General features: G+C 39.8%; 1 protein-coding gene and 1 long non-coding RNA gene across 25 annotated transcripts in view; one reads left to right on the forward strand and one right to left on the reverse strand.

Annotated features, from left to right (window-relative positions):
• The window catches only part of PTPRD (protein tyrosine phosphatase receptor type D), a 2,167,047-nt gene that overhangs the window by 507,549 nt on the left and 1,635,563 nt on the right, over window positions 1-23,935 (reverse strand). The window lies entirely within an intron of this gene.
• LOC311599372 overlaps window positions 1-23,935 on the forward strand; it is a 36,670-nt gene that overhangs the window by 5,667 nt on the left and 7,068 nt on the right. For both annotated transcript variants that reach the window (XR_014779876.1, XR_014779877.1), the window contains exon 2: window positions 1,747-1,884. This is a non-coding gene — a long non-coding RNA (uncharacterized lncRNA). The remainder of the gene's footprint in view (window positions 1-1,746; window positions 1,885-23,935) is intronic.

Below are 23,935 nucleotides of genomic sequence, written 5' to 3' on the forward strand. Positions count from 1 at the left end.
TTTCTTATTGTTTTTCTTTTGGTCTCTTTGGTTTTACTTTTCTTGTTGCCATAAATTTCAGTTATAACACTTAATTTCACTCAAGTTCAGAACTGATGGCATAGCTATTTGAGGGGATTCCTGTCTGATCAAATGAAAAGCTCCTAACAGTATTGCAAGCACTGTAGGATTTCATAAATATTTGAAAGAGAAAAAGGAAGAGCAAAGATAGGAACTGAGGAAATAGGGATAATTGAATGTCAGTAGTCCATTTTTGTGACATATCACTTTCTTTATGAAGTTTCCCACACCCATTAAATAGAACGAATTTACCTTGTCTTTGGGCTCTCGTGTTTTCTTAATCCCAATCTTTATGCTTTCTTTCTATATCTGTTTGTGAGCATCCCCAAGCCTCTCCACATTCTTTATACCACCATCAACACCTGGACTCAAACAAATATCTGCTGCATGCATCAGTGTGATGACATCTGCTTAAAGCCCACTGTGACTGATGAGGTGCCACCTCATCCCCCTCTCTCCCTCAGCCCACACTGGAAGGCAATGATGTAACCTAGTTTGGTCATTTACGTTTCACCACTCATAGCCCGCACCAACCTGTCACAAGGAATAATAGAACCTGAGGAAAACTGGATGGATTCATAGTTCCACAGAATTCATGATGAGAGTAATTTCAGCTTCATATTTTCTTCTAAGATGTCAGAATTATTTATCAGTTCAGTACGGGAACTCTTTCATAATTCTAACTGGTACTGACCTTTTTTACTTTTAACCAAGTACACTCTATTAGATAGAAATAGTTCTCAATGCCTCACAATATTTGCAAACATTATTTCCTGTTTGATCATCTATTACCACATTATCTTCTTTCTGAAAAGATTAGCCATACCGCCATTACTAGTAACATCAAACAAGCCTAGACAAGAGCCTAAAGGCAAATACCATTCTTAGTTAGTTATACAGTTGTTAATTTCCTTAAGGTTTTGCTTTCTGTCTTCCTTCCTCACTACTAAAAGCCCAGCTTTGCAATACAAATGTACATACTCTCTTCTGGGCTACTGTAGGGATTTTTTTTTTTTTTGCATATGCTTTTCTTCCCAATCTTATCCTGCTTGGGATCCAATTCATTCCCCATTATGCTGTCCAATTAATTCAGAAGAAAATACAGGTTACCCAAGTCTCCTACCCAGAGAAACTCAATGGTTCGTGACTATATGCTCAACCCACAACTACTCACAAGTGTTCTAGAGTCATCCAAGATCCACAGGTGGAATGGCACCTGAGCCGTTATTCTGTTCTAAATTTCAAATCCTTACTTCCAATGTCTTAGCTTTTAGTACACTCTACATAAAACTACATTTTCATTTTAAACCAGCAGAGAGCTCTCCAACAATCACCTACATACTAAATGCATAACTATCCCTAAACGAACCTCTCACCTTATATTTTTTTATTTTCTGATTCTGTTGCCCAAATATAAACAGTATTTTTAAAAAGGTGTTTAGATTCTCAGAGTAAATAAATATGGTACTGAAACTGGTTAAAAGGTCACATTAAACGCGCCCCTCTCCAAAAGACTCTTTTTATGGGTAGATTTATTTATATCCATTTATTTACTGGAATAGTAAAGTAAAAAAAAAAATACTAACGTGACCTGGATGGAGTCCGTGGGAATTTATGCCAACTAAAACCTAATCATCTCTCACAGACCCACTTTGTTTAATCCCACCTTGAATGTTCTCATGCCAGGACACTGTGCTGGGAAGAGAACAGAGGAATTTGAGGAATCTGAGTTAATGCTAATGTGAAGAACACCAGACAAGACAAGGTTAACAGTTTCTTGAAGTCCCCACAGTACTGCGGATGGAACTCAGGACCCCATGCATGGTAAGCAAGCAGCCTGGGATCTGCACATCCCTAGGCATCTCAGCTTTTTATTTCTTAATTCAGGATGGAGAAGAACCAGCATGGGACTCTCAACAATCTGGAGCCTGTAAAAGACAGTAGCTCACCAAGGGAGGCACATGTGCTTCCCCCACAAAAAGACTCCAAGGGGGGGGGGGGGAACCGCAGGGAGGGCTTTCTTCCTAAGTCTCAGTCTTGGGGTGGAGGGGTGGGGGAGGGAGGGTAGAGATTCCCTCAAAGAGGTGGAGGTAAAAAGAGCCAAGGTTGCTTGAATCATTTCTCTTTTATAGCTCAGTGCCTTTTCCCTGTCCCAAATAACAACTCCAACAAAGCTTCATTCTAAGATTCTAATATTACCAAGGTGCTCAACTTGGCCAGTTCTAAAGTGGCCCCTGCACAGAGGCAGAATGTACTAAGTGCGTTTAATAGACCTTTGTAGGGTTGCATTTTTCTAGAGTCTACCAATTGCCTGAAAAAAAAATTTTTTTATTGAAAATCTTGAGCCAGGTTTGGTGGCACCCAACTTTAGTCCAAGCACATGGGAAGCCTAGAGAGACAGGGATATCACTGTGAGGTCTAAGCCAGTCTGGTCAATATCCAAAGTTCCAGCCCAGCCAGCCAGAGTGCCACAGTGAGACACTGTAGTTCAAACACATGAAAATCTATTCAGTTTAATATGATCCTCTCTTTAGGAAGCATAAGTGTGCTTATTACTTCACAAGTCTAAATGTTTGTATTACTAAACACTAAAATGGTTATTTACAACCCTGTTATATATTAGAATCTCTAAGAACTTTAATATATGTTCACAGCCCCCTTATAGCAGCTGAATTGGTGCCCTGCGAGTAGGACTCTATAATCTGAGTTTTAAAAGCTATTCAAGTGATCCAAATGGTTAGTTAGGGTGATGTAAGCTTGTTTTGATAACTCTAGGTAGCACAATTCAGAAATTCTAGGCTAGATAATTTCTTACATTTCTCTTTTCCCAGCTCTTGAGTTCTTGGTGAAGGAATTTTCATTTCATAAGTTAAAAACAAATGACCCCTTTACTGATTTCCATTTTTAAGTGGCAGCCCAGGTTTCACACTCCCCTGTGGTGTTTCTAGAATTTGTTATTGCTTAGTTTTCAAGGGGCCCATTGACCTCACCACTCATTCCTCAGACCTCCTTCCTGTGTGAAGTATGTGAACAATGCATATCAAATCATGTATGGTGTGAGTGTGTGTGTGTGTGTGTGTGTGTGTGTGTTTGTGTGAGCAAGGCACAGGTGATGAAACCCTTTTATCTAAATATAATACAAACACCCTTTAATGACTTATTCTCTTCAGTTTCATTAACATAGGATACTTGGCCTTCACAGCAGGCTAAAGTCCATCGCATCCAAACAGGAACATGATTAAATAAGAAGGGGAACGAGTGCTCGGGCTTCGGGGTACAGAACAAGACGATCCGAAACTTGTTCAGAAGCATATTGCAACTACCTTGGATACCCGCATATTATTTTCAGAGTTAAATTAGGAACAAAAATAACTGCTACTTGTGAGAGAGAAAGAGGTTGCTCCCATTTCTTTTGCCTTAAGGAATTCAATTTCTTGAGAAAGAAAATACTCTTGGTAAACTCTAATAATAGAAACTATCAATACATATTGCAGAGACATTTCCCTCCAAGAGTTCCTAGCAGATATGTGGATATAATATAGTCTTTATTGGCCCACAGTGAACATATGTGTGCAGTTTCTAGTCCCCAAAGGAAGCTGAAGACCAATCTCTTGTAGTGTCCCTTATAATTTTCTAAAATACACATTTTACTAGTAACTAAGACGATTAATTGCTCCAGACTTAAAGCTTAGGGGTATTTCCTGGGAGTCAATATTTTGGACAATCTCTTCAGGCAATTCTGAAAACTATCCTGATAACACAATTCAGATTCATTGATTTGTTTAATTGTTCCTAGGATGATATCCCAGTACAGCCGAGCAGAGAGCTGACTATCTTTTACTAATTTCCTCCATACCACCCTGAGCTTTCTTCTACTGTTTCACGTAGCAGACGGAGACAGGGCACAGGTTTTACCTAAGTCTATAAGCTTTTGAATTCTGCCCTGCTTGGCTGGCTTATTCTAGCAGCCTCTACTCTGATAGAAATGCCCAGCTCCTACCACGTTTGTGGGGACTTGGATCCTACCCACTTCCCTCTTGGCTATAACTAACGGCCTAACAGCCTGCAGAGAACTCAGGGTCCTTCAGCAGGCAGCTGTAATTACACAGAATTTACTGGACATCCAAGTGAAGACCCAGCACCTGCCAGGACATTTCTGTTCTAGCTGCTTCACTAGGGGAGAATAGGCCACGAACTCTGTGGTGCTGTTTGCCTTTTCCCAATAGTTTTTTTTTTTTTTAAGGTGAATATATGCTCTTAACTTGCTGCCCCCTCCATATTTACTTGACCAGGATAATAGTTGTTTTGGAAATCCAGTCTCATATAAGGTGTGAAACAATAAACAAGCCCTCCAGAAACCTAAGAATAAAACCACGCTTTGCAAGGGAGGAGACAGTGTTCTTTCTGCCCTCTAATGACTCCTGTTCCACACAGAGCTTGGAGAAGAGAGGCTCTTGAAATTGTGTCTGGAAAGAAATGCAATTGGTTGAAATTGAAGCTGCAAAAGGGGGAGAAACCTCAAGAATTAAAAGAAAAGGAAGTGTATCTCAACTGCCCATCCCTCTGAGCCTCTCAGACTTTCCAAATTCTTTTGGTTCACCACTCAGCCGTAGTAAAGACTCAGTGGGTAAGAACTCCCCAACTCTTCTGGGCACAGCTTCTGGGAATCTGTCTGTCACAGGAAGAGAGGTTGCAGAACCTGGCATTCTTCCTTGTGGGCAATAGGAATGGTTATGGTACAGACGCAAACACGCACACACTCTTGGGGATGCAGTACCTCATGAGTTGCCACTCTTTTTTTTTCTTGAAAGAAACACTGTGGGAATCAGAAGAGGACTATTCCCATCACCTGATATCAGTGACAACACTGTCTGGTCTGCCCCAGAACTTGCCCCTCAGTCCTGAGAGTGCCTCTGGGTAGAAAGGGTATTGGTATTGGAAAAAAGACACAAGGCACTTTGCCGTATCTTTGAACAGCCACAGGGGTAAAAGGGCTTTGTGTCTTTTTAAATTTCCTGCTGCTAAGCAGATAAACTGGTCATCATGCCATCCTGTTTGAGACCACCAGCTTCCCCACCTTTCCCTCTCTTATGCCCTTTCAACTATCAAATCAGTCCACACGTGGCTAGGTTCATAATTAAAGTGTTGGCAATGCCTGTTCCATTGCTTTCAATTTCATTTGTACAAATGGTCCCATCACTCTCTTTAAAAGCACTGGGCACATGTTCAAAACATACAACCCAAACAAATAAACTGAATAACCAATCCAAAGCTGCCAGCCCTGGGTGCACCTTTAATATTACAAAAGGACTCCAAAAAGCGCACACAGGAGGAACTTTCTCAGAGCTGAAAAATGCAAGTTTTTATGTTAATACAGTACCACCAAAGGAAGATGAGGGCTCATAGATATGGCATGGAATCAGCAATTTAGCATTCAATGAGACAAATTTCACCTTGAATGAGTCCCTTGAAAAGGGAATATTTAGGACAAGAAGAGTTCCTATGGGGAATCTTAGGGTAGAGCTGGAGTTTGGCAGAATTTATTACTTCCAAGTACTGAGAGAGAGTTTATATTTAGAACTAGGTTCTTGATCTTATCCAATGATTGACTTTCATGGCCTTTGGAAGTAACTTCGATAGCAGAGTTCCTGTCTGTCATTCACCCCTGATGCTGACACGGTCTCATAGCAGTGGGAACGACTATATAAAAATGTCATGGTAAGGGCAAAAATTTAGCAAGGTGAAGGGCTCCAACATGTGGAGAGAAGAGAACTTAAGACAAATTACTTAGTATAGCAAGAAAGAAATAGAAAATCAGAATGCAAACTGTGGTGTGAGATTTCACCAACACAGAGTAAGAAGAACTGCCCAGACTGTTCAGAACAGTTAGGAAAGAAGGCATTTGGCCACAACCGGCCTACAGTGCAAGCCGGCACCTTCATCTGGAGGCTCTGCTGGGGAGGAGCTGTCTTCTGCAAGATGGCAGCCTGTTCAAAACAGCACAATACAATCTATCACCAGCTAGGCCAAAGCGCTTGCTTCTTTCACTTCTCTGACAGAAAGAAACTGATCAAACACTGCTACAGAGCTCAGACCTGCAACAAAAATTGCAAAGAGTGGTACCACCTGTGTGATGTTTCAAAATCATTTTTCTTTTTTACATCATCTCATAAGGCAGAAACTGAGGGTGAGACTGCAAACTGGAAGAAGGAACCTAGAGATTGAGTAGAAGTAGAGAAAACAACAAGTTTATGCTCCTGCTAAGAAATAACTGTGTGGTAGGATCTCACCCCGAGCAAAAAGGAAAACAAAGACAACTCTGCCCAGTGTGGTTCAGTCACATGACTGAGTTGTCTTGCTAACAATGTGATGTTATTACAACATTTGTTGGTCTGGGGACACACATTTGTATTAAAAGCACACTGAAGAAAATTGTTTATTTATACAAGCTACTATTTTTTTAAATCCATAATTGACTTTCTCTCTATGTTCTCAGTGAATAAGAAAAATTGGAGCCAGGTATCTGCACAAAGTGTCATAGAGATGGAATAAAATGGCACACTGTCTAGAATATGACCTACATTTATGAGTATCTTGTCCATACAAAGTTATCTTCTGTTGTCACTTTAAAAGTCTGTTTTTTTTTTTTTAATCTTAAAATGTAATGAAACCCATCCAGGGACAGTCCACATTTTTCAGAAAGAACAAATATTTCAGTACAGGAGACAGCATTTGCCAGTACAACAAGACACCAGCCAAGTTGCAGTGGAGGAACTAAGCAAGTACATTTCAATAAGGGCCCAAACAATCCCTGGCAACAACTTAGAAAAACAAGTCATCATTGCGTTAAGGAAGCTCTCAGATATGAATGATGTTGGTGGAAAACAGAGTTACTCACCAGCTGAAATGTTTACTTGAAGTGAGAATTATTTTATGGAAAGCACCATGAGTCTTGGCATACTTGCAATCTGTTCAGATTGGTCACTGTGTACATTATTAATACAGCAATATGCCCCAAGACGTTTAATCTGTCTGCTTAATGGAGCAGGTGGTGAGGTTCTCCCAGTGAGCTGTGGGCTGCTGAAGGTCAGGGCCTCCATCTTATTCATCTTCTATCTCACGTGATACCAGCTTAATGAATGCAGTCAATAAATTCCAAATGAACGAATACACATTGACACACACCCTGTCCCTTTGGCATAAAATATCACCCCATCAACACTGACCTATGGCCCTGCCTAATTTCTCTTCTGATTGATAATTGTCAGCTGCCATATTTACATAACTACTTTAATTCTCTACTCCTTCACTAGAGTCTACACTTCTTTTGAGCTTGAGGTGCTAGGATAATGCTTAGCACTTCTAACGTCAATTACAAGTAAGTGTTGACCTTTGAATGAGGTAATGATTGAGGAAGACGTGGCTCACTTTGTCTCATCTTTATTTCACTGATTTCTGCTGCTCCAGCTCTGCTTTCCCCTGGGGGTATTCAGGCACTGTTGTGAACAGGGCTGGATAGGGGGAGTGGCTTAGGCAGGATCCTGGTTGACATGAGTGTCGGAGAAACAGCCTTCTCTGGTGGTGGTTTTCAGTGAAACAGCTCTCTTTATTGGTGGGGAACAAAGACTATATAAACCTTGGGGGAGGGGTTTTCAGAGAGAGTGTCCATCATTGGCTGAGGCCAACGTGCTGGGAATGCCTTATTTGCATGAGGAGGAATTCCTGATATTTGCTGGATGTGTTCTTGTAAGGACAGAGAAAGTTTACCCTGAAACCTGGCCACCATGCTATGTATATAACTTACAAGCGCAGGGCTGTGCAGGCCCAGAACATGGAGGAAGGCGTCCTATTCCTGCCAGTCTCAGAATGAGAGTTTGGGGATTTGGAAATGTCTCGAGCTCATTCTTGCTGCATACCCTTCCCCCTCCCCCTCCACCCATCACATGACTTTCTTGCTCCCACAAATTTTACCTTAATGAATGAGGCTGGAAAATTATACTCTGAGCCTCAACCAATTGTAACAAGACTGGAGCTTTCTCAAAATATAGGTGTTTGGTTCTAAGGAATGGAACGATTTGAAGGCTACTGTCACTGGTGCATGACGCTATGGAGAAAAATAAGTGATAAGAAGAAAAGAGAAGGAGGCCATCAGTCAGAGACTTTCTAAGACTGAGGCTGCCTGGTGTGAACAGAGTTATATTACCCAACCCTGACAACAATCTGGACCATCAATTTTCCTTGGAAAGTTCACTTTTAGAGAAGAGAACACAAGGATTTTATCTGCTAAGGGGAATCTACATGCATTTCCAGGATTTGAAGGCACAACTATATCTCATTTAGATTTTGAGTATTCATGTAACTTTTGACTTAGTCACATTTTAGTGAATTATTTTTTTCTTCGTGGGGATTTCTGCATTGGGCATGTCCCTGAAATTTACATTTTACCACCCCTATTTAAAGAACTGAGAAAAACCAGTGACTTGTGGTTTAGTGACTTTCTCATGACTTTTATGGTGATCCAGCTAACAAAAAACTTTGTTCTGTAGTTTATTTTCAAAGGAAGGTAGATAGACATTCTTTGTTTCTTGTAGATATTTCTAAGGTATGGTAACAGTTGCCTGGAAAATGACTGGGAAATATGTTTCTACTCTGACCCCTTCTCCTGACTTACACCTGCCTGAAATGTCTTATATTCTCCATGACAATCAATTTCCATTGGAGTCTGTGAGCAACACTTCGTTACTTTGTTCTCTTAATGGCTCTTATCTCTCCACTTTTTTTTTTTACCACACTGGAAATTGCTTTGGGGTTGAGAGAACACAATTCTTGGTTCTGTTGAGCCTTGTGTGTTATGGAGCGAACTAAGACCTCCAGAGTCCTCTTTTCTTTATCTAGAAACAGAAATGATGATATTTTGCCAGATTGTTGAGCAGGCCTCCTAGGATTGTGCAGTTGACCCTGCCATGTAGAGCTTGGCTCTGAGGAACTGCTGATGGATGTCGAGCAGATATCTAGAATTTGGGCTCTACAACCATGGTTCTTACAAAACTTTCAAAACATTAAAATAAACATTTCTTTTCTAGTGGGTGAGAGAGTTGCCTGACTTGGAGCAATATGACACAGTAGAGGGAACATAAGCTATTTTGGATGTTGATGGACAAGCATCAACTATGATGGAGGGAAGGAAGAAGTCAACTTTTCTTTGAAGAAGAGTTGAAAATAATCCCCTTTTAAGGTTTCAGTGAAGGTTACAAGAAGCAATAGATCAAGCAAGGGCTTATATATTAAAGTTAATTATAATGTTTCCATGGTTTTGCTTTAAAAAGTTCACTGCAATAAATAATTGTTTATTTGTCTTTCTAGCATTGAAAAGAAAACTCTCTGGGAAGTTCCAGATTAATCTGAGTTAGCACAACTCAAAAGCTAACAGAGTGACTATAGGAAGATATTATTCAGTTCCTGTCGTTAGAGTTCATGACCATCAACTATCCTGTTTCACACATGAGTTAAACATCTCTTGTATACTCCCACATGCATGTAGAAGGCCAGAGAGCTGACAACTGTGGTATACCAGACTTAGCTGAGGGATGCTTACATATACTCTACTTAGCCCAAATGTGACCTCCTTCCCTTAGATAATGTGCAGCATCCACAAAGTATTTTACCCCTCCAGGGGGATTAGGGAAACAACACGATCTTCAGATAATGTGGCTAGAAGCTTGGCTCTGCCTCTTGGCGCAACAATTTAGGGCATGATCCCACAAACCCTCTGAGCCCCAGGCCTTATGTAAAATAGCCAAACTATGACCACTTCTTACAGTACTGTGGAGAGATGGAAAAATAATGCTACTTGCCCAAAATTCTTTTATATACTCAACCAAAATTTAACAAATACTGAATGCCTGGCTTTCTTATGAGGTGGTGTGATTTGTTAGCATTTTCACAGGACACAACCTAGAATCAGCTGGAAAGAGAGTTCTGGGTAATTTCCATATTGGTTTGTTCATGGGCAGGTCTGTGAGGAATTATCTTAATTAAGTTAATAGATATGGAAAGAACCATCCCACTATGGCAACACCATTCCCTACGCAGAGGGTCCTGAACTGTACAAGTAAAGAACTCAGTCTGGGCACTAACAAGCATCATGCATGCATCCATTTTTTTTCTGTTCTTGAATGTGTATGCAAAGTGCCTAGCTATCTCAGGTTCTTGCCGTGAATTCCCTGCAATAATGGACTGTAACCAGAAAGTATCCACTAAAATAAAACCCTTCACCCATGAGTTGCTTTTTGCTGGCAATTTCATCATACCAACAGAAATGAAAATAGGACAAAATATAAGTGTCCTCTTCTTCAAATAACATCTTTAGGTTTTGCCCTTACTTAGATCTCATACAGTCCAGAATTTGCCAATTATATGTGTCTTCCACTGCTGTATGGTATACACACACACACACACACACACACACACACACACACACACACATACACACACATATACCATACTATACATACATATATGTGAATGTGGGTATGTGGGCGTGTGTATACACATACATACATGGGCCTGTTTATGGGCACATAACTGTGTATGTGTGTCTATGTTTCTTTAAAAATATCTCATAAGGAAAAATGAGTGTTTATAAAACAAGTCAAGAATGATGGTACATCTCTATAATATCAGTACTTAAGAGGCTGAAGCAGGAGGACTTGAGTACAGCCTGGGCTATGTAAGGAACTGAAGTCTAATCTTGGCTACTTGTGAAACCAAAAAATACAGAGCTGAGAAGCTCAACTCAGATGGGTTCTGTTAACTTTAACCTTGCTCTTCACTGAGGAGCTGCCAGAAACATGCAGACTACAAACTATTTTACTTTTATCCAGAAATCTGGGAACAGACCCAGTTCTCAAGGGAAAAAAAAAATGTTTCGAGACTCCAGAAAAATGCTGTGTCTCTCAGCCTCCTTTGTGAGACTTAAGCTGGGCAATATTATATGATACCCATTCTACAATATCCTCAGAAGAATGTGAGTCCACCTTTTCCTCCGTGAATGTTTCGTTATTGGCTCCTGGCAGAAGCCTGTTTACTAAGAACTCATTTGTTTAGAATCTGAGAGACTCCTCTGACCTTTAAAGTTTGGGGACTTTACATTCAACAGTAACTCACCGCATTTGATCATGGTGAGGACTGCATAAATCTTCACTCTCTGACCTTGTCTTCGTGACAAACAAGAACTAGTTTTTAATGTTTAGAGAAAATACAAGCTTCTCCGCAAACACCCTCAAAAGTTACAAAGTTCAGGGTCATGGCTTGGCACATAGACAAAACAACTTTTGTTTTAAATGTTTTCTTTACTTTTCCTTTTTCTTTCTTCTTTTCTTTGTTTTTCTAATGACTTGGGTGTCCCTAGGTAGCCTAGACTGGCCTTGATCTTTTCATACTCCTTTCTGCCTTCCAGTGCTGGGACGGGGCCTGACACAATGATGCCTTTTAAACATGTATCTCTTGTCCCTTGCTATTACCATGCTGCTTCACATTTAAAATATTTGTATTAGCCAAAGGAGAAAAAGAAACTTAAACTGAGCTTTGTTCCAAGAAGTCAAACAAGAATAGCCCAGAGTAACCTTTACAACAAATTAATGATTGATTAAGTACCACTGGAGCTACCCGAACAGGTAAACATCCCATTTTTAGCTATTTGTAGGATTTTATGAGACATTGAGATTTAGAGCTTTGACTGTGGTCTTTTATCTCCTGTACTGTAAAGGATTTCAGGGCATAAACAATTATCACAAAATATTCTTGCATATTTTAATGAGAATATTACCTTTTGTTATTCTGGTATCTTAATGGTTCTTTTTTTGTGATAAAGATTTAATAATAAGAATTCATATTTTTCCACTTGCAGAACAAACCGTTATTTTAAAAAAATGTAAAAGAATGTTCAGATCTAAGTTGAACTTGACCTAATTTTCAATATTTTCTAAAAAAAATAACCCTCATTGTTTTTTTTACTTAGACAGATGAAACAGGCCAATAAGCAAAGCCTCTTGGGTGTCATCCTTTCCCCTGCCTTCCCATGTAAGCACTACAAACAAGGGTCTCAAGTCTTCCCAAGTAAATCAGTTCTCACTTTCTTAAACATGGAGCTAGGAAGGGTGCTAAGTAGAATAAACATGTAAAGCAAGGGTGTTTATGAACAGAACTCTGCCTATGAGTAGTTCAGGTCTACCTGAGATGGTAAGAAGGGCCCAGTTCCACCTCAGCTATTGGCACTCTCAAGGGAGGTTGTGACACTCAGAATCTTATGGGATGCACTGAAGATGAAATCATTTATAGCCATCAGAAAAGTGGCATATTAGTCACAAATAGAAAGAGCTATAGCTGCTTCAGAGGAAAAGGACTCAGTTAATTCCATTCTCCAGAGCTTAGAGCTTCCTTTGGTGTTCACAGCATTGTGGTTGATTCTAGATCTGTGTCTTCCTGAGGAGACTTGTGCTTTTGTCTTCTGCTCACCAAGCTCTCATGGTTGGTGATATCGAACATTTGTTTTATCCTGGCCATGGATGGAAAATAGGAGCCAGTTGTATTGATTCAAAATTGTCCTTTCATGGTCCATTATGAGGTCAAGTAAATTAGATCTGTTAGCTACAAGGTGTTAGCACCATTGTGGAATTCCCTTTAAAGCTATCCTAGGCCTCCTGTTGCTTTGGTTTCAGTCTTGAATAGTGAACATACTGTTTGGACACATGCAAGGTTCTCTTTTAATGCATTCACTCACTTGTTTGCTCACCCCATCTTAAATTTTGCATTTGCACATATGAGTATGTGTGTGTAGCCTGCAGAGCAAGAGCTATACTAAGGAGAACACAACTGGATCGTGGCCTCTTATCACAGCACTCCCTGGCCAGTGGCATATAGCACTGGCTGCTGGTTTGCTTTGGTATGTTTCTCAATGATTAATATCTATCTTTCTATCGCAATTATAAAGCATGGAATTATTAAAATAACTAACCAGTTAAGTAGCAGAATACTCTTTAATATTAATTACTGGAAGCAGAATTCTGAATTTTGGAATTCCTTCATTTAATTTGGCATGAAAATCTTGCAGACTTAAAGCTCATTAGGCGTTGCTTCACATTTCCTCATAGAAACAGACGGAGAGACAGTAGATCAAATCTTGAAGCCAAGTGTCTCATCGACCTCCTCTGAGACCACTCCAAATACTCCCGGAGTTTCAAAGCACAATAACTTCCAAGGAGAGCAGAGCTACTAAGTCAAGCCGCAAACCATGAGCCTTGATGTTACTTCTTAAGTCAGAATTTGGGTTTCATTTTGATTTGCTTGTTTTGTTCTCTTTGAACTTGCTCTGTACCCAAGGCTGAACTGGAACTCACTGTGTTGATTGACCAGGCTAGTTTTGAACTTGTGACTCTGCTCTTGCACGTCAAATACTAGAAGTGCTGATGGGCCACCATGGCCCAGGGTTAAGTCAGAATTTTCAATGTGTACATTTCAGTCTTTTCCTAGTAACATTGCTTATAGGCTAGACACATCCTGCATTTTTCAGTCATATTTTTGAGGAAGTCCACTGTCTATTCCACCAGTAATGTGTCTGATGATATTGCTGTAAGCTACGATTGTAACCATGTTCATACTCAGCCAATAAACAGCATATTAACCAACTGACTAGTCTTAAACAAGATTTTAGATACCCTCTCAAATTGTTTTTTTCTAAGTGAGGCTTCTATTCTAGATCTACTTTATATCCATATGGCATCATTTATAGAAATTGCCAGTACCTACTTTTGCCTTTTCTCATGCCAAAGGCTGACAATATACAACAGTAGGCCATTACCAAGTTTAACCTAACAAAACTCTCACTGCCCAGAGCTGATTGTTACTCTCCAATCTGAAGGTCAGAATTAGAAATGAGAACATCACTTTTAGGTAAGTAAGTGAGCAAATGCCTTGGGTCCACTAGGCTTCTTTGCCTCTGACAACCAAGGCTGTTGCTCTCAGCCTGGATAACTGACAAACAGAGATTATTCTCTTGTGTAGCCACACATTGACCTAAAACCAAAAGAAGAGAATATAAATATTGTAACAATTTTCTTTCACTAGCCTACAGTATCTTTTCTAAGGTTATCTTTGATAAGTAGCAGTGACTGGCAACACACAGTCCTGCTCTTATTTATTCATTCATTTGACATATTTATTAAGCACTGACTCTAGACCAGGCATCAGAGGATACAGTGGGAAAGAAATAAATACTGTCTTTTCTCTGAAGGAGCTAAGATGCTAGTAGGAAAGATCATTCCTGAGAAAACTGTATATTATATGTAGCCTAAGCTGGAATTGAACTGGGAGGCCTCCTGTTTCTGATTCCTGAGTGTTGGATTATAGGCATGTGCCCCACTGCCTGTGTTGTATGTGGGAGGACAGCACTCCAGGAGGAATGAGAGGTAGCCTCTGGGATCAGCATTTTAAAAATTTTCCAGGACTTGGATCTTAAGGACAATTTGAGTTGATAAACAAAAGGAGGAAAGAACAGAAAAGAATACATTCACAGGAAGCTAAAATCCATCTACACACAACTTTCCCTATGATTTGTCTGTTTCTCCTCTGGAAATAAATCCTGGTGTACTCTTCAAGACATTGTTCTGGACGCTTACATAGTGAGCTCCAGTTGGTCCTCATATTCAGGAAGAAAGATTAGAAAATGAGGCCACCATCTGGTTTCAGATAAGTCAAGAAGCTATATTCTATTGGGTAAATTAAACTATACAAACTAGAAGGGAGAGACGAGTACTAGCTTCTTGAGGGTCATGCTTCTGATGGCAACTCAAGAGCAAATGCTAGGCCTGATGAGTTGGGTTAGCAGTAAATCTGCTTGCCACTCACACCATCAACCTGAGTTCCATCCCTGGAGCCCACATGGTGGAAGGAAAGAATCAAATCCTAAAAGTTGTCTCTCACCTCCACATGCTCACCTGGGAATGTGGATGTGCACAAACTAGCTGGTTGTAACAAAAACATTTAAAACAACAAACAGAAGAGCACATTAGGGCAAGAACCAGGAAGGTCTTCTTGTTTTCCATTATTCCCCTTATGGTTTCAAGATGAAAAGGCATTGGCTAGAAGCTGAGAAGTGCCTATTCTGCTTGGTCTTGCTGCCATTGACTTTTACTTATATTTTACTGTACCTGGTTTCGAATATAACATTTTGACAAGTTTTTTTAATTAAATTATTCAGATTACATCTCAATTGTTAACCCCTTATTAACTCCTCCCATTCTGCCCTCCCTCCTTCTTTTACCCTATTCCCATCCCCTAGGTCTGTGACAGAAAGGCACTTCCTTCCCCACCATATGGTCACCGCCTATCAAGTCTCATCTTGGTAGCCTGGCGCTATTCTTTCTCTGAGCTCTACCAGGCCTCCCTGCCCTGGGGAAGTAGTCAAATATTGGGCATCAGAGTTCATGTCAGAGTCAGTCCCCGCTCTCCACACAACTGTGGATAATGTCCTATCCATTGGCTAGATCTGAGTAGGGGTTCAGTGTTTACTGCATGTATTGTCCTTGGTTGCAGTAGTTTGAGCAGACCCCTGTGTCCAGATCCGCCCATCATGATGTTCTTCTTGTGGGGTTCTAGGACCCTCTGGATCCTTCTATTTCCCCATTCTCTCATACTTCTCTCACCTAGAGTCCCAATCTCCTGGTAAGTGGAGACTTCCATGGGACATCCCTCTTGGGCTAGTGTTGAAAAGATTTTTAAAAAGTGACCCAACATAGTCCTCTGGCTTTATACCTTTCAGTATTCCAGGTCAGAGTGGTAGGGGAATTTCTTCATGATCATACATTTTAGGAGGAAAACACAGACAAAAAGACAAATCTTTTTAACTCCCCAAGGAGGGAAAAAGTAGAAGGCAATTTAGAATTATTTTGAGCACACTTGATTTTGTTCTCTTAATTATATCTGAGTCTATTTTCTTTGTAAGATGAAAATAGTGACTCTACAGACAAGTTATGAAGAATACATAGAGGAGTTTGGTAATTTTCAGAGAGACACAGATGTGCATTGCCTTTCTATCCCTCTACAAAAAAAACCCTCATTCCTAGGGAGTGTGATGAAAACACCTCAAAGATGACGTATGTATTCAGTCTGAAATAGGAAACTCTACTTCTCAAAGATGCATGTGGGCATTAACTGAAGTCACACAGAAATGTGCACACACAATGAAAACTGGACTGATAGACTTTTAATTCCTTGTAAGTATTTTAATGATATCAGTTAGATTAACACGGAACTCTTACTATGGAGCAAGAGTAAAGTTAAATTACATTAACTAATTCTCACTGCAATCCTGAAAGCACTGCACAGATGTCACACGGGACACAGAAGTTAGGCTAGCCGTGGGCCAGCAGCAAACTGCTGTTACACAACAGCTGTCTAGGATTTTCAGCATTCAGATTTATCCATGAGGATTACACACAGAGACATGATTTTTTTTTCTTTCATTCTTTGGCATGTGCTTTTATTATTTTAATTTATATGTATGTCTGTGTGTCTGTCGGAGTGAATGCCATATGTGTTGGTACCTATGGAGTTAATAAGAAAGTTAGGAGGTGGGAACTGAACTCAGGTTCTCTGGAAAAAAAGCAAGCACTTTTAATCTGATTTCTTCCTAATATCCACCCTAGCACAACTTACAGCAGCTATTCTTTGGGGATTCAATGGACAGTGTTACTAAGTTGTATCAGTCAGGACCATACATCTGAGAAGTTGAGAAGTTGAGGAAAGAGCACATATGTTGATTTCCTGAATGCACACCCTGCTGGGCTCTGAGTCAGTTTCCCTAAGGTCAGATTTAATTGTAGTTAGGCCTAGATGAACTCTGACACACTGATTGGTCACCACATGAAATAGGGAGGACAGCACAGTACATTTTCTTCCACCTCTAGAGTGGTTATGGGTAGTCCCCATCAAGGACTCCCTTTTATGTAGATTTCTGTAGATTTCCTGTATGTGACTCCTGACACCGTCCCCTGGGCACGTTCTAGAATGAGTGCAGTTATAGCAGCAGAAAAACTACCAAAGGCAAAACTAAAAATACTAGAAACATGTAGCAAGAGTCCTCACAACTATTTTCTTGCACAGAATTTGCAGAAAGGATCATAGGCCATCTTTAGAAATCATGGAAGTAACAAGATTAACAAGTTAGTGGATCTGTAGATTTTGTTTGTTTGTTTTTTTGTTTTAGATTTTAGATAAGCCTTATTTTACCTGAGGCTGGACAGACATTAACCCCCTACACTACCTCATTCCCACCAGCCCCAGACCATTTGCCCTAATCATTCCTATCTGGGTCCATCCATAATCCATAAACACTTGCGCATCCTTCTCATGGGGGCTGCTTTCCTTCAGCCATGCAGATCTGGCCAAGTACTCCTCTCCAGGATAACCCAAGGCAACTCTGCTTCCTTCTTTCTCCTCTCCATCTCCTTTCCTTCCCGTGATCCTTCCATCTCCCTGAAGCACAGGAACCCTAGCTCCACCTCTCACTTCTGCCCAGCCCAGGTGTGTAGGCTTGTTTTGTTTGTTTGATTGATCTCATTAATTGTCACAGTATTGAGAGAATAACTTGCAAGGGTCAGTTTTTAATCTTTCCACCACGTGGGACAAGGGCTTGGACTGAGTTTATCATATGTGTTAGTAGGTACCTGTTACCTGCTGAGCCATTTTGCTGGCATCAACACAAAAATAACTCTTATATCCACTTTACCAAAGAAATAATCAAGGCACAGAAAATGAAAACATTCCTTTAATACCAGTTCAGTAGGTGTTAACTTAAAATGCAGTAGTATGTGATGCATTCTGGGAGGATGGCTGTGCCAAGACTGTACTGATAGACTAGACATTAGGGTTACTCACTGGGAAGATCTTTGTGCACAAAGTGGATCGAAGGCTGAGAAGCATGCGATACAGGGGAGAATGCAGTGAGTCTGACATCTAAGACTGTGAGTGCTGGGAGGGTTATGATTTGGATGATGCCGAAGGCACAGAAAAATCAAGTAATTTTAGGGGAAAAATAAGGAAGAAAGAGAAATATGAACTATTTGAGGGCCTGTTATTTGAATTTGGAGGTGGACCAAGTGATAAAGGTAGACACACCCTGCCTGTGGATATTTTTAATACAGCAGTAAGGAAACTAGGACCTGTTGAATCAAAAACCAAATGGAGCCAGGGGTGTGAAGAGAGCACAGTATTCTAGGAATCCTAGAATATACATATGCATTCTGTTCATGAAGCAAATACAGCAAGCTGACTGCTAAAACACAGCAAGTCATGTCTCTGCACTGTACAGTCTATGATAGAAACAGGAGTTCTTAGGTAACTTGATTATACTCTATTGGTTTGTTAGAGCCTCTTGTACTTTTTCTGTTTGTGTATGAACCAATTATTTTGCTACCCGTGTGCTCCTGAGGGCCCATAGAGGCTTGAGAGGGGCTCCATGTTTTCACATTCTGAGTCTGAACTGGGGCAGGATGGTAGGTCTGTTTGGAAGGAAATACAAAGTTAGCTTTGGGATTCCAGTGAGGATGATGTAAAGTGCAGGGCCACTCTGTCAAGGCTGGAAAATGTAGTGCAAGAACGTGTGCTCCGGATGAGATGGAATCAATTAGAGTGACTATAGCAGTGCAAGCAAAGTGTTGACTGTATTGAATCAAATGGAAAAAGACAAACTTGTGCTCTGAGAGGAAACAGAACGGGAAATGCGGATGAGATCTTCCAAGATGATAATAGGTCCCATTTGGCAACCTTCATCTTCTCAGCTGCACCTGATGTCTCCCCGTGAAGCCAACTTTGTGAGGAAGGGAATACTAACCTAGATGAGGACCTGGCCTAACAATCGCCTACGTCTCCGGGAGTGAAGGATTCCTGGTACAGGAAACTTTGTGAGCTAATGTAGGAGAATCCCAGACAAAACAAGATTGTTTGGTCTCAGAAACTAGATTGTTTGGTCTCAGAGTCCCCAAGGGTCATGATGTTTTAGGTAAAGAGAAACCCAGGGTTTACTGTGCCTTTCCAGATACTGTTTCCCCTTTTACAAATCCTAACCTTACCGATAGCAGAGTCCATGCTTTCTATATACCCAAACACGGAGATGATTTTATTTTTTGAACCAAATAACTTTTTATGACTCACTTTTTAATCTTTACAACTAGCATCCTTGTATGACCTAGCAGACTTCACAGCATCTTTCAACACAGGAAACATATTTTCATGATAAGGTTTTTAGTTTGTCAATGGTAAGTGGTAGTAAAGAACTTCCAAACAGGTTGTATAGATAAGATATTAATGGACAGAAGAAAATGAAATGAAAAATTTAAAGTCCAGGTGTTCTGTCCACAGGTCAAGCACAGTGATATTTGGGAGCATCTGGAGAAGTTATTGAGCTTTCACATATTTATGTGTATGTCCAGTATAATATAATCACATAACATAATACACATGGAACCATGGGCATAATGGCATTTCAGTAACTATGTAATTGCCACAAGGAAAGAACCTGTTCCTAATGCTAATGTCTGTCACAGAATGAAGACTCACCTTAGTGGCCTTCACTGTAATATCAATTATATTTTACAGCACATGGTTACTCTGTTCCAAGATTATATTTTGACCCAGATAACCATGTAGATGTTATGGATTTTTAAATTGCTTGCTCTATAGCTTGAAGTTGTGTTGGCTAACTGCATTAAAAAAGAATGTGGGAAATTTACTGGATTCCCCAGGTTTTGTTAAGTAAACAAACCAATGTTATTTAAAATGTGTGAAACACATAATTCAAAATTTTAAATGATGTCACATTGTAACTAAATATATTCTCTGAGCTCAATTCACCCTGCAATCAGCACTCCACCCCCATTTGCCTGTTGTGTGAAGCAGCTGTATTATCTACATTTTGCCAAGTAAACAGACTGCACCATGCAAGGGTGTTTGTTGTTTGCTAATGTGCCAGTGGTAAAAAAAAAAAAAAAGTGCTTACAAACTGTAATTATGCATCTCTGTATAATGCAGAGGCGGGATGTGGGTGTGCACTATTACTTGAAGATATACACATGCAAACTGCATTTGTGTTTCCTCTGGTCCATAGTAGTTATTCAATAAATGTTTTGTCAATGACTTAAAAACGGTTTCATAACTTTACAATGTATTGAATGCTGAAGTATCTGTGTTCATGATGGTTAATTTCAATTTTCAACTTGATTAGCTCTAGGATCACCTGGAAGGTAGGCATCTGAAAATGCTCCTGGAAGATTAATTTGACTGGGTGATCTGAGGTGGGAAGACTTGTTACTGGGAATGGAATGACTGGACTTTGGTGTTAGACTGCATAAGAAAGGTAGAGCTAATTGGATACCAGCATTCAAATATCTCTGTTTCTTGATTATGGATGAATACCACCAACTGCCTCCAACTCCTGGTTCCATGCACTCTTTGTCATATGTTTTCACCGCAGACCAAAATAAACCCTTTTCCCTTAACTTACTTTTGTCAGGCTGTTTTATCACAGCAATAGGAAAAGACTTAGGAAAAGTAACTCTACTTAACTGATAAAAATAACTTATGAAGTAAGAATTTTTCTATTTTACAAGGCAGCAAATGAGGTACATAAATACTAAATAAACAATTTGCCCAAAGTCATATTAATCTACTACATGACAGCACTTTCTTTGGAAGATGGGTTTGTCGGACTTCATAACCCATGTTCCCAGCCATCACACTCTGCCCTTTCTTTTTAAAGAGAGTATCTCATGATAACCTTGTGAATTTATTGAGGTCTCAGAGGCTGGCTTGAGATAACTATCAAACATAAACCTACATAAGTCGCCTTATTGCTATTCTGTTAAGAAGCAGGACCCAATGAAATGGCTCAGCCAATAAAGATGCTTGCCACCGAGCTTGACAACCTGAGCTTTATCTCAGGTGTCCTTGGTACTATCCTGATGGAAGGAGAAACCTGACTGCCAGAAGTGTTCCTCTGGCCTCTACAGATGTGCTGTAGCATACACATGTCTATACACGTATACACACAAGAATCAAGCAACCAAGCATACAAACAAATAAATATACCTTAAAGAACCATTGTGGCAGTGATGTGTTGATTTCTACACACAAATAAAAGACAAGTTATTATACAGACACCACTTGCATACATCTTTTTTTTCTCCTTTATTAATTTATTCTTGTTACATCTCAATGGTTATCCCATCCCTTGTATCCTCCCATTCTTCCCTCCTTCCCATTTTCCCCTTATTCCCCTCCCCTATGACTGTTCCTGAGGGGGATTACCTCCCCCTGTATATGTTCATAGGGTATCAAGTCTCTTCTTGGTAACCTGCTGTCCTTCCTCTGAGTGCCACCAGGTCTCCCCGTCCAGGGGACATGGTCAAAGGTGAGGCACCAGAGTATGTGAGAAAGTAATATCCCACTCTCCACTCTACTGTGGAGAGTGTTCTGTCCATTGTCTAGATCTGGGTAGGGGTTTAAGGTTTACCGCCTGTATTGTCCTTGGCTGGTGCCTTAGTTTGAGCGGGACCCCTGTGCCCAAATCTGCCTATCACACAACAAGAAAATTTGCTCAACCATGTTCATAGCAGCCTTATTCATAATAGCCAGAACATGGAAACAGCCTAAGTGTCCCTCAATAGAAGAATGGATAAAGAAACTGTGGTACATATACACTATGGAATACTATTCAGCTATTAAAAACAAGGAATTCCCGAAATTTGTGGATAAATGGATTGAGCTAGAAATGATCATAATGAGTGAGTTAACCCAGAAGCAGAAAGACTCAAATGGTATATACTCACTTATATCTGCATATTAGCCCAAGGGGCATGTCCCACGAAAGCCTTCACTTACCAGGAAACTGGGACAGAGGGGAGGACATTCTAGTGGGACTCTAGATGAGAGAATCATGGGAGAATGGCAAAGTAGAAGGTTCCAGAGGGTCTTAGAAGCCTACTTGCATACATCTTAACTGATTCAGCCACTGGGCCAACAAAGGATGTTTTACCAAATAGCTCCTATAAAGAAAAGTTATGCTGCTGCACTTTCTTTTCAAATCTGAATCTCTGACTTACTAACCTGCCAGTTACAAACATTGATGAATACATTGCTTTAAAAATCAGATGTTTATCATTGGACACTGAAATTTTTATTGCCCCTTTGAAGCTCTTGAAACTTTGTTTCTTCAAAACCTATTCTAGTTACTGTTGATATAAAGTTATTGTGTAATTCAGATGCTGATTTCTGTATCCCCCACATCTGGTTGCAATCCTTGCTCTGAGAATTTCCTTTTTCAGTGTTGTATAAACTCTGCTTCCCTACTTTCCCCTTGAATGCCAAAAAAGCAGCTTACAACCTCTCACTGAGCAGGGGAGAGAATAGGGATGAGCTTCCTGCCAGCCAGGGGTGGGGGAGTTAGAGGAGTGAGTAGGGGACTCAGCCACAGGCAGAGGTACAAGAGAGATGAAGAAGACTTGGCTGGAGCAAAGAAAGAACTAAAAAGTAAGTAACTTAGGGATTTTGGCAAAGATGGAGTCAGGACAATATAGAGGCTTAAGAATAGACTTAAACTGCTCAAGATTGTGTTGTAAAGCCTTATGAACAAATATAAAAGTCTCAATTATCTGTGTGATAGCTAGGTTAAGACTTGGTGACACTCAGAGGAAGAATAAGCAGGCTACCAAGAAGAGACCTGATAGGCTGTGATCATATAGTGAGTGACAAGGTCCCCTTCTGTCACAGCCCTAGAGGAGGGGAATAGGATGAAAAAGGGAGGGAGCAGAGAATGGGAAAATACAAGTGAGGTTGTAACAATTGAGATGCAATAGAATAAATTACTTAAATAAAAATTTAAAAAAAGAAATAAACTGAGAGAAACAAACACAATTATGTAGAAATAACTTTAACAAGTTACAAAGAAATGACATTTTTAATTCAAAAGAATCAATTGCAAGATTGACAATTGCAGAACACAGAACGTCCTCCTTAATTCAGTATTTGGGACCTCATTTATTTCTTTGACAGTCATTTAAACCTTCACAACAAACAGAAATATCCACCTTCGTTCATTATCCCACCACCAGCTTTAATGAAACCAGCCCTTTTGTCTAAGGTCTGCCTTTCCCTAATTATACTCACTCGGAGAGTTACATCAAGTCTTAAAATCACAGCTTCAAGAAAATATATTATGAAATACATTATTAAGTATTGGATTATATGTAACCACAATTTAGAGTTAAAAAAAAACAAATATATGTGTTTCTCAGTACAAAAATTTTAAAGGAAAGGCAATTGCACTATCAGCAATTAATAGAATAATGAGGTGGCATTGGTTACAGTATTTGTTTTCTTTTTAAAAAGCACTCATCAAAACTACACCAAAGCTTATGTTTACCTATCAAAATAATAATACCTTTCACTTACATAACCATTTGCAGTTAGAAAGTTCTTTTGAATTTACTACCTAGTTGGGAGAAATCATTTGAACACATAAAATGATATAGCACATATAGTCATTTGTCTATTTTCTTGCCACATGATTCAAGGCAGATATAGTTTTGGGCATTGTATTGATATAAAACAACAATAACATAATGAAACAAATATAAACAAAAATCTAAGGAATACTAGGGAAGAGTTTAATCTTCCAGAAGAAAGAGCATACTAATTAGCTATCCAATACCGAATGGTCATCCATGAATATATGCACACATGTAACATTATACAGATTAAGCATGTTATACATTTAAGAATATACATGCATACACATGTACATAAATACAAATAACAACAATCA

This window comes from Acomys minous (genome assembly GCF_964271855.1).
Source record: "Acomys minous genome assembly, chromosome: 1".
NCBI lineage: Eukaryota > Metazoa > Chordata > Mammalia > Rodentia > Muridae > Acomys > Acomys minous.